Source organism: Hylobates moloch, unplaced genomic scaffold (assembly GCF_009828535.3).
Source record: "Hylobates moloch isolate HMO894 unplaced genomic scaffold, HMol_V3 SCAFFOLD_9, whole genome shotgun sequence".
Taxonomy (NCBI): domain Eukaryota; kingdom Metazoa; phylum Chordata; class Mammalia; order Primates; family Hylobatidae; genus Hylobates; species Hylobates moloch.
In genome coordinates this window covers 45,470,428-45,482,850 of record NW_026652284.1, presented here as the reverse complement: position 1 = coordinate 45,482,850, position 12,423 = coordinate 45,470,428, and positions in this window count along the sequence as shown.

The window sequence follows — 12,423 nt, the reverse complement described above, 5'->3', positions numbered from 1 at the left end:
TTCTGTTCCCATTGAATTGTCTTGTATCTTTGTAGAAAATCAGTTGGCCATAAGTGCCATTGAGCTATATATGTCTAACTTTATATACTTGATACATAAAGTCTTATACAGTCTTGATTACTGTAGTTTTGTAGTAAGTTCTGAAAATAAGGAATTCTAGCCTTATTCTTCTTTTTCAAGATGGTTTTGGCTCCTCTGGGCCCCTTGAATTTCCATACAAATTTGAGAATCACCTTTCCAATTTCTGCAAAAATGGCAGCTTGCATTTTGATAAAAATTGCTTTAAATTTGTAGATCAATTCAGAGAATATGGCTATTTTAACAATACTGTCTTCTAGCCAGACATGGTAGCTCACTTCTGTAATTCCAGCACTTTGGGAGGCCAAAGTGGGAGGATCACTTGAGCCCAGGGGTTTGGGACCAGCCTAGGCAACATAGTGAAACCCTATCTTTACAAAAAAGTAAAAAATAAAAAATTAGCTGGTGGAACATGCCTATGGTCCCAGGTGCCTGAGAGACAGGTGGAGGCTAAGGTGAATCCCTTGAGCCCTGGAGGTTGAGGCTGCAGTGAGCCATGATTGTGCCACTGCACTCCAGCTTGAGGGACAAAGTGAGACCATGTCTCAAAAAAAAAGTTTTCTAATCCATGAACATGGGCTATCTCTTATCAGCATGTGGTTTTGTCTTTTATTCTATTAATTTGGTGTATTACATTGATAGATTTTCAGATATTAAACCAACCTTGCATACCTGGGATAAATTCCACTTGGTATATAATCCTCTTTTATATGTTGCTGAATTTGGATTGCTTGTATTTTGTTGAGTTTTGCATGTATCATTTAAAATATATTTGTAGTTTTTTGTGACATCTTTTGTATCAGTGTTATACTAGGCAAATAGAATGATTTTGAAGCGTTTCCTCTTTTTTTTTTGAAGAATTTTTGAAGAATTGGCATTAATTCTTTAAATATTTGGTAGAATTCACCAGTGAAGTCATCTGATCCTGGGCTATTCTTTGTGGGAAGTTTTTGATTAATAATTCTCTTTACTTGTTATACATCTTTTCAGATTTTCTATTCTTCTTTTTTATTTCTCTTTTTTTCTGTGATTTTCTACTGTGATTTCCTACTCTTCTTGAGTCTGTTTTTGTAGTTTGTGTCTGTCAAGTAATTTATCCATTTCAACTAGGTTATCTAATTGGTTGGCACACAATTTTTCACAGTGTTCTCTTTATTTTTATTATTTTATTTTATTTTTGAGACAGAAATGTGCTCTGTAACCCAGGCTGGAGTTCAGTGGCATGATCTGGGATCACTGCAACCTCTGCCTCCCAGGTTCCAGCCATCCTTCTGCCTCAGCCTCCCAAGTAGCTGGGACTGCATGCATGCACCACCATGCCCAGCTAATTTTTGTATTTTTAGTAGAGATGGAGTTTCACCATGTTGGTTAGGCTGGTCACAGTGTTCTCTTATAATCCTTTTATTTATTTTTTATATTTCTTGAGACAGGGTCTCACTCTGGTTGTCCAGGCTGGAGTGCAGTGGTGCCATCTCAGCTCACTGCAGCCTCAACCTCCCGGGCTCAGGTGATCCTCCCACCTCAGCTTCTCGAGTAGCTAAGGCTACGGGCAAGCATCACCATGACTTGCTATTTTTTTGTATTTTTAATAGAGGTGAAGTTTCACAACGTGTCCCAGGCTGTTCTCAAACTCCTGGACTCAAGCAATCCACCAGCCTCGGCCTCTCGTGGTGCTGGGATTACAGGTGTAAGCCACCATGCCAGGCCTCTTATAAGCCTTTTTTATTTTGGGTTGGGACTGTTGTCTCATTCATTTCTGATTTAGTCGTTTGCTCTGCATGTAGTAAAAGATACCTTTTATATTACCATAAGAATATTTATAAACCAAAACTTTAAAATGTTTAAATTTTTTAAAATTTGAGACAGAGTCTCGGTCTGTCGCCCAAGCTGGAGTGCAGTGGTGTGATCTTGGCTTACTGCAACCTCTGCCTCCTGGGTTCACGCAATTCTCCCGCCTTAGCCTCTCGAGTAGCTGGGATTGCAGGCACATGCCACCACCCCTGGCTAACTTTTGTATTTTTAGTAGAGACGGGGTTTCTCCATGTTGGCCAGGCTGGTCTCGAACTCCTGGCCTCAAGCAATCCACCTGCCTCGGCCTTCCAAAGTGCCGGAATTATAGGCAGGAGTCACCATGCCCTCCCCAAAACATTTTTTTAATGTAAAGAAACTTACATTTAAAATAAAACTAGAATAGTAGACATACTATGTGCAAATGCCATAAATTGACATCTAGTCTGCCAACATAAGGATTCTATACATTTTTTCTTGTGTACTTTCTATAAGTCCTAAACCTTTTCCTTCACAGTGCCTTCTCATATCAAGCAGAGGTTTGTGGTTATTTCTCTTCCCTGACTTCAATATTACATTGACATCAAATCATCACTCAACTGATTTTAAGATGAAAGACCACTGGTTTGGAGGACTAAGATTTATAATGCAGCAGGTGTTATAAACTGCTGACTGTCTTAAATATAAGGAGTGACTCTGGCCCAGAGAAATTCCTGGGGAAGCTGGGTCTCTTTTTATTGCTTCTCCCGTGTGTAGGTGGGACAATTCTTAGGAGGGATTGGGTCATTGTTCTGTGTACAGAAGTTGCTGGAGGGAGAGGTAGAAATTTGCTGTCTTGCACAGGGAGATGTGACAGAGAATTTTAGGCCATAGCCTGGTCCATCCAGCTGTAGCTCAGTGTTGCTGATAGCGAGCCTAGTTCCTCTCCGGAGTCACATTGGTCAGAATAACCTGACACTGGGAAGGGAGTTATTCTAATGCATACTTATTGCTTCCTATTAATGCCATATGTAGCATCTCTGCAGTTTTATTGCATTAACTGGAGAATGAGAAAATGTTAGCTGCTGCTGGATATTGTCTGGAGTTAGAGAAGCTGCCGTTATATTCCCCTCATGACTCCCCGCTGGCCCCTGCTGTGGAAGCTTCGCTGTGGCTTCACTCTCAGGGCGTGTATCTGCCATCACTGCCTGCAAGCTGATAGCCTGGGACACACTATTGCACACCAAGCGCCTTTGAGCAGGCACTTGTCTCACTTTTCTCAAATGCTGAGTTGAAGGGGTGTCCACGCCTTTTTCCTCATTGAGCCAGTAGTCTCTTGGTTACTTGTATGCAGTAGTTATCGAGAGTGAAATGCTGACTTCTGCTTTGACAGACTAGAGTGAGGGACCCACGGAAGTCATGAGCACTGACCTCTGAGAAGCCTTCCAGCTCTGGAGCGCTCCAAATCATCCTCCTTTTCCCTCGAGTGGAAAAGTAGGTTTTGTTATCACAAAGTGAATGTAGCCGGCTCAAAATAGGCAAGAGTGCCACCTACTGACCAAATGGGAACATTCCTCCGGAAATTTCTAGGTTTGATCTTTGTCCTACAATTAATTGGGATAATTAGTTATTCATGCATTTATAATTCAACAGGACACACAGGGCATAATGCTGGACACTGGAGATAATAAAAAAAAATTTTTTTTGAGACGGAGTCTCGCTGTGTCGCCCAGGCTGGAGTGCAATGGCACCATCTCACCTCATTGCAACCTCCTCCACCTCCGGGTTGAAGCGATTCTCTGGCCTCAGCCTCTTGAGTAGCTGGGATTACAGATGCGCGCTACCACACCTGGCTAATTTTTGTATGTTTGTAGAGGCGGGATTTCACCATGTTGGCCAGGCTCCTCTCGAACTTCTGACCTCGTGATCAGCCCACCTCGGCCTCCCAAAGTGCTGGGGTTGCAGGAGTGAGCCACCGCGCCTGGCCAGGAGATATTAAAATTAGAAAGGTAGAATTATTGCCCCATGGGCACACAGAGACCAGGAGAAGGGAACAGGTAATTAAGCGAACAAATCATTAAAATACAGTGTGGTGTTACGCTGTAAGTAATCTGCCTCCCAACACTCTGGTTCACCTTCAATTTTAAAGGTATTGGAACCTAAATCTGGGTACCACAAACCCAAGTTCTTTATTGGGAGAAGTTGGTGACCAAAAAAGAAAAAAAAAACAAAAAGAAAAAGCAACCAAACCAAAAGTAGTAACACTGCCTTTTACCGTGATGTTCACTTGACCCTCTCAGAAACACTTTAAAGTTGGATACCATTATCTCTCTGTTTTTAGATGTCGACTTTCTTAAGTCTCCTAAACTTGCATGTATAGTACTTCCTAGCATCTTAAGAATACAGAATAGGCAAACTCTTAAAAAAGTCCCTTGCGACTATATATTATACATATGTAACTGAAAGCTGCGTATTATTTAATAAAGAGAAGCCTAAAGAGGTGTGCACTCACAAGCTAGCATGGTAGCAAAGGTTTAAAGTAAGAGTTTTGGAATGACTTGGTCCTGGGTTTTTGTTCCAAGTTGGCCACTTACCCAAGAGGGCTATTAACACTTTAAGCCACAATGAGATACCATCTCACACCAGTCAGAATGGCTATGATTAAAATAAAAAAATAGGCCGGGCGCAGTGACTCACACCTGTAATCCCAGCACTTTGGGAGGCCAAGGCGGGAGGATCACTTGAGGTCAGGAGTTTGACAGCAGCCTGGCCAACATAGTGAAACCCCATCTCTACTAAAAATACAAAAAATTATCCTGGTGTGGTACCCTGTGCCTGTAATCCCAGCTACTCGAGAGGCTGAGGCAGGAGAATCGCTTGAACCCGGGAGGCAAAGGGTGCAGTGAGTCAAGATCATGCCACTGCACTCTAGTCTGGGCGACAGAGTGAGACTCTGTCTGGGGGAAAAAAAAAAAAAGAAAGAAAAACAGATGCTGGCAAGGTTGTGAAGAAAAGGGAATGCTTCTACACTGCTGGTGGGAATGTAAATTAGTTCAGCCACTGTGGAAAGCAGTTTGGAGATTTCTCAAATAAAATAGAACTACCATTCAACCTAGCAATCCCATTACTGGGTATATACCCAAAGGAATATAAATCGTTCTATCATAAAGAAACACACACACATATGTTCATAGCTGTGCTATTCACAATAGCAAAGACATGAAATCAACCTAAGTGCCCATCAAAGGTAGATTGCTTAAATGTGGTTCATATACACCATGGAATACTATGCCGTCATAAAAAAAGAATAGGCTACGCACAGTGGGCAGATCACTTGGGTCCAGGGGTTGGAGACCAGCCTGGGCAACATGGTGAAACCCTGTCTCTACAAAAAAATACAGAAGTTGACTGGGCATGGTGAAGCATGCCCGTAGTCCTAGCTACTTGGGAGGCTGAGGCAGGAGGATTGCCTGAACCCAGGAGGCAGAGGTTGCAGTGAGCCATGATTGCGCCACTGCACTCAAGCCTGGGTAACAGAGACACTGTCTCAAATAAATTTAAAAAAAAAGAAAGAAAATCTATTTTTTTTTCAGCAATATGGATGGAGCTAGAGGCCATTAAATTAACGCAGGAACAGGAAACCAAATACTGCATGTTCTCACTTATATGTGGGAGCTAAACACTGAGTACATGTGGACACAAGGGAACAACAGACACTGGTGTCTACTTGAGGCTGGAGGGTGAGAGGAGGGAGAGGATAGAAAAACTACCTATAGCAGATTATGCTGATGATCTGGGTGACAAAATAATCTGTATATTGAACTGTCACAACACAGCAGCATGTAATTTACTCACATAACAAACCTGCATATGCACCCCTTGAACCTAAAATGAATGTCATAGGCCGGGTGTGGTGGCTCACGCCTGTAACCCCAACACTTTGGGAGGCCGAGATGGGTGGATTACCTGAGGTCAGGAGTTCGAGACCAGCCCGGTCAACATGATGAAACTGTGTCTACTAAAAATACACAAATTAGCCCAGTGTGGTGGCAGGTGCCTGTAATGCCAGCTACTTGGGAAGCTAAGGCGGGAGAATTGCTTGAACCTAGGAGATGGAGGTTGCAGTGAGCAGAGGTCATGCCACTGTACTCCAGCCTGGGTGACAGAGAGAGACTCTGTCTCAAAAAAAAAAAAAATAGAGTAATGGTTGAATATTCAAGTAGATTGATTTTGGGCAATTTTTTTTTAATAATAGTTAATTCAACATCACCAATTCATCTCAAGTAATCCCTTGTAGAAAGGGAGAAAATGAGTTTGATTTATGGATTGTTAGCATCTAAAATGATCTTTACACATAATAAAAACTTTCTAATTCTTTTTAGGCAATTAGGCTTAATAGTCAAACTCACTAAAATGTGCTACATATATATAAACCAAGTCCATGCTACTCAGAGTGGTTTACGAACCAGCAGCATTGGCACCTCCTGGGAGCTTGTTAGCAGTTAGATTTTCAGTTCTCATCCTTCAATTTCTGAACAAGGTTCTGCTTTTTAACAAGATCCCCAGATGATTTCTGTGCACATAAAAGGTTGAAAAACTGAAACAAGTTAAGGAGCCTGTATTATTATTGCAGTACCATAACCAGAACACTAGGCAGAGCTATTTCTTCACATTTTGGCTACTTAAGGGTGTTTAGAACAGCCGCTGTAAGTTGTTTTGCAATTCTTTTTTTCCCATTGACATGACATTTTGCTATTTAAAGGAAGAGAAAACAGGCTTACGCCTGTAATCCCAGCACTTTGGGAGGCCGAGGCGGGTGGATCAGCGGAGGTCAGGAGTTCGAGACCAGCCTGGCCAAGATGGTGAAACCCCATCTCTACTAAAAATACAACAATTAGCTGGGCGTGGTGGCACGCGACTGTAGTCCTAGCTACTCGAGAGGCTGAGGCAGGAGAATCGCTTGAACCCAAGAGGTGGAGGTTGCAGTGAGCTGAGATTGTGACACTGCCCTCCAGCCTGGGAGATAAGAGTGAGACTCTGTCAAAAAAAAAAAAAAAAAAAAAAAAGCTACTCTGATATACAGATTATATCTGACGAATGATTGTGAAAAAGAAAATTTAAAAATTTCTCTATTAAAGTCTAAAAATTTTAGAAGGACTCAAACAATTATTTTAAAAGTCCAGGTAAATATTGAAGAATGAGATCACATTACTTGTATTGTAGATTGCAATGGAGCTGCAATAAAACTAAGTAAATTAAGTTGAAAAACTTTTGCTTTAAACTGTGGACATGATGTGTGTGTGTATACTTTATTTCAGGAAGTACACTCATTAAAGAAATGTGAAAAATATAACAACAAGGATGGCGTCATGTTATAATGACATAAATAAATGATGTTGAATCTTTAACCCATTAAACATGATCATCAAAGACATCTAGTCAAGGTCATGGTAAAAATGAACTTCCTGCTTCTTTACTTTAGAATAAACAAAGAAATCTATAAATTGAGACTTCAAGCTTACAGCTAAGGGAACTCCAAGGCGAGAGGCTAAGTGACAGGAGGGAGAACTGGCCGCAGCTGCTCGCCCTGCACTTCTGGGCTGCACCACCCTCCTGGCTTTGTCTCCACACAGTGACAGCCCACTGACTCTTTTCATGAAGGGCGAAACACAGTAAGCGTTCCTTGAAGCACTTTTATCCTCTCTGCCTGCAGGTTTTGGGAGCAGGCTTCTGGGAGAGGGTCCCAGCTTGTGTTGGGCCTAATGACCTTGGGAATTGGAGTTCCCTTTTTTCCACTGCACCAGCTTATGGGCTCATGGTCCTCTTCAGTCTGCGTGGATGTGTACCTGTTAGGTTACTGCTGTAAGGTGCAAAGACTGTGGATGGATGAAACACCCCAATAGGGAAATGAGAAATCCGAAAAAGTAGTCCATAAGCATACAGAGTCTGCACAACCTTACCAAGAATGAAATCATAATTGCAGAATCCAGTGTCAGTGAAAATGTGTGGAACTGGGTACCCTCTTACACCATCGTTGGGACTATACTTGGCATATTCTTTTTGAGGGCAACTCTACAATGTTTGTCAAAGTAAAAAATCCTTATATTTTGGCCCAAAACCATGTTCTAAGCTAACAATTGTTTTCTAAGGTTGGAAGCCTGACAAAATCGCCTGCAAATGGGGAGAGTTGGCAAGTGCCCCAAACTGCTGCTGCTCCCTGTGCACCTGCCACCTGGGTCTATGCTATTTATTCTCATTTTAGTTAATTTTTTTTTTTTTTTTGAAATGGAGCCTCACTCTGTTGCCCAGGCTGGAGAGCAATGGCGCGATCTCACTCACTGTAACCTCTGCCTCCTGGATTCAAGCGATTCTCCTGCTTCAGCCTCTCGAGTAGCTGGGATTACAGGCATGTGCCACCACACCAGGCTAATTTTTGTATTTTTATTAGAGACGGGGTTTCACCATGTTGGCCAGGCTGGTCTTGAACTCCTGAACTCAAGTGATCTGCCCTGCTTGGCCTCTCAAAGTGCTGGGATTACTTGGTGTGAGCCACTGTGCCTGGCCATTTTAGTTGATTCTAATTGGAAATCAGCCACAGACATTGGCAGCTCAAGAGATAACTGTTTTTTTTTGTCTTTTTTTCCCTCATGATGCAACAGTATTTCCTTTTAAAATTGAGACAGGGTCTTGCTATGTTGCCCAGGCTGGTCTTGAACTCCTGTGCTCAAGCAATCCTCCTGCCTCAGCTTTCTGAGTAGCTGGGATTACAGGCATGTGCCACTGCACCCAGTTATTTATTCTCATTTTATAGGTAAACCCAAAAAGAGCAGAACTTTGATCCCTGTAGCCAGTGAGTTGCCAAATCCAGATTTCAAATAGTCTTAGAAATACCAAATTGCACTGAAAATAAATGCATGGACAAAGGACTCATGGTGTTTAAGGGTTAAAATATTTTCCATTATTCAAAAAGGATTGTGAAATAAAGGCTTTTCCAGTTGAGCAGAGCACCAGCCTGGGCCAGCTGAACCACACTGCCTTCTGCGGCTTCTGATTACTCATGCAGCAGGAACTGGGAGAGGGTGTCCTGGTCTTTGTTCCCACTCCCTATTCTGACAGCTCCTCCATGGGGAGAATCTTTTCCATCTCTAAATGAGCTCTTGCAGGGCGAGGACTGTGTATTGGGTGTCAAGGTCAGAAGCAGAATCCAGTGTTCCAAATCATAACACAAAGAAAACCAACAAGGCTGTTTTTAGTTCCTAAGTACACTACATGATAACTGAGATACATTTAAATCATTGGAAGTGGAGAAAATTGGGGAAAAAGTTATTTATTTATTTATTTGTTTTTGATATGGAGTTTCGCTCTTGTTGCCCAGGCTGGAGTGCAGTGGCGTGATCTCAGGTCACTGCAACCTCCGCCTCCCAGGTTCAAGCGATTCTCCCGCCTCAGCCACCCAAGTAGCTGGGATTCCAGGTGCCCACCACCATGCTTGGCTAATTTTTGTATTTTTAGTAGAGATGGGGTTACACCATGTTAACCAGGCTGGTCTCAAACTCCTGACCTCAGGTGATCCACCCGCCTCGGCCTCCCAAAGTGCTGGGATTACAGGCCTGAGCCACCGCACATGGCCGCAAAGTTTATTTAGACACTTGCACTGAACCATAAGGAATATCCCTGTGTGCTGTGACTTCTTTGAGCTGGTCTGAATCCTAGCTATGTGGTTATGTACACTTCATTTTCATCAAGAGGACAGCCTGGCTGTCTGGCAAAACTAAAGAAAGATTATTTTGCTTATCTATTCCTCTCCCTCATAGCCCTCCCCAAATTATAAAATACTTTTGAAAGCATGTAAATGGTGTAGTAGTTGAGCTCATTTTCCTTATCTTGCAGGTATGCATAAGACCTGCTCAATCTACAAAACAAAACGAAAATCTCAACTTTATAAAACACTAATAATTTACTACAGTATTTCTTCAAACAAACACACATAACTGGCGTTTATTGAGTGCTTTCTTGTGCCAGGCCTAGGTCTAAGTTCTTTATATAAATTAACTCACCCCTGGCAGCCCTCTTCCTGGGGCTGGTAGGAATGCCTGTCTGTGGTCCGTGCTGAGATGGGGCTCAGCCCCAGGGAGCATCTTGTGATCCTCCTGAGTGATCAGATGGCCGTCAGCCCCATGGTCATCCTTGTCCATGATGCACACACTTAGTTGTCTTCTTGTTGTCATAAAAGGATACCAGTCTCCGCTGTTTCAGATAACAACCCCAGAAGGATCATTTGGAAGGGACTGTGGCTGTGTTCTGAAAGCTTCTTGACACCCCAGGTAAGGTCAAGAAAACAGCACACCAAAACTTGCAGAAGGGGTATCTGAGGCTTGATGAAGGTCCAGGAGAAAATGCTGCCAGTGTCCTGATGGCACAGAGAGCAAAGACCTTTGAGTGGAAACTCATGAACCACAATGACCAGGCCACAGGTGGTAGAATTTGGAATGATGGATTCTGCTTCTGACCTTGACACCTAATACACAGTTCTCGCCCTGTGATATTTGGACTCTGAATTGAAAAAGATGTAGAACTACCCTAACTGGTTTTAAAAATTATATGCTCCTTTGTGTGTGTGTATAAGAATGACATGGAAACCTGTATCTAAATAAAGTCTAATTAAGGCTTTTTTGTTCTTCTTTCTTTTCTTTTTTTTTTTTTTTTTTAAGATAGAGTCTTGCCCTGTTGCCCAGGCTGGAGTGCAGTGGTGTGATCTCGGCTCACTGCAGCCTCAACCTCCTGGGCTCAGGTGATCTTCCCACCTCAGCCTCTTGAGTAGCTGGGATTACAGGTGTGCACTACCACGCCCAGCTACTTTTTGTATTTTTAGTAGAGACGGGGGTTTCACCAAGTTGGCCAGGCTGGTCTTGAACTCCTGACCTAAAGTGATCTGCCTGCCTCGGCCTCCCAAAGTGCTAGGATTACAGGTGTGAGCCACCGTGCCCCTCCTAATTAAGGATTTTTAATGATATATAAGATAAAAATTTGAAGTGATGTGAAAGCATGTGTCATAGTTTAACTGGCAGTGTTTTTCTTCTTAGTGGCTTATAAAGTATTAGTACATCATAAAATTGACAGCACTTTAGATTTGTTGAAATATGGCATTTTAAAAGGTTAATTTTCCCGGAGCCTGTGGGCTGTGTGATGCCAGGGCCTCCCGCAGCCCCGCTGCGCAGCCCCGCTGCGCCCGCACCCACGCTTCAGGGCGATTCCCCGCAGGCATAACGGTGCCACTTCCTTAACCAGGCTAAACCCCCGGGCTGTTGGGAAAGTTCATGCCATCACAATACCCAGGCTGTGTTATTTGCTTTTAGAGCCCTTTGAATTTTCCTCTGGAGCACTTCAGACACTTTAAAGTTTATTTTTATAATTATTTGATTTCTGTCTGCCGTCCTCGTTATGCCGAGTCCACCAGGGCTGGGATCTGGGCTATTTTATGCCTGGCACCAAGTAAGTGCTCAGAAGCCATCTTGTCGACCTGAAATTTTCGAAGGTGAGGGCCTCAGAGACCCTTGATGAGAGAGTAATTTTAGAAAGGTTTACAGGCTGTGGCCTGGCGCTGCACCCGGGTTACTCCACTCCAGTTCCCAGTTGCGTCCTCCAGGCCTGGGGACTGCCTGGGTCCCCTTGTCTAGATCCTTCCTGAACATTCTGTAGTGAATAGGGCGGTGCCGGTTTATTCTACCTAAAGCATGCGTTTGTAAATGTCAATGTACAGCGGTTCGGCGGCGTTAGAAGGCTGGCTAGGAGTAAGCGAGACAATGGGTGAAAACAAGGTTGAACCCAGGAATCCGGGGAAAGGAGGCACCGTGAGTGAAGGAAAACGGGGAGCCGCTCGGGAGTGGAGCCCCCGGCAGAGCTGGGGGAGTAAGCCCGGTGTAGCAGGGAGCCGCCGCCAGTCGCTGTTGCGAAGCCTGGTAGCTCTTGACCCAGCCCCAAACCCTACAATCTGCGCTGTGCGCCTTCGCCACAGACGGCGCTGCCTGGGCGGGGAGAGCCCTGGGGCTGCGGTGTGGGATGCAGGGATTGGAACTACGTCATTGCTGAGGGCTCAAGCCACAATATGGATGAAGAGCGGTCTGGAATCGTGTGTCTATGGTGCCCACTACTTCCCTTTTCATCACCCTCGGTAGGACGCGTTCCACGGCCTGTACTTTAATGCCCGCTTGAGGTGGGGCTGGGTCACCCACACTTGTGACCTTGAAAGGAGCCCCTGCCAAATCCTCAGCAGGGGCAGTGAAAGCGACCGTCATTCAACCAAATCTGTATTTCACCCAGAAAAGGTGAAATCGGTGCCAGCGTTGTGCTGCAAAGTCCTGCCCGTGATCCCAGTTCCCGTAGAAACAGGTCAAAATCAAGATGGAGATGGTGAAGTTCACGCCTCATACGCAGAAGCTGTTAGGAGAACTGTGATGAATCCAGCCCGGGCTCTGTCAGGGGTGGTGCCAAAGATGTGTATAACTCTTGTGTTTCCTGCGTATAGCACTGGTCTCCTACTCGACCCCTAGGGGAGAGAGGGCCTGTGGGGCTGCAGGG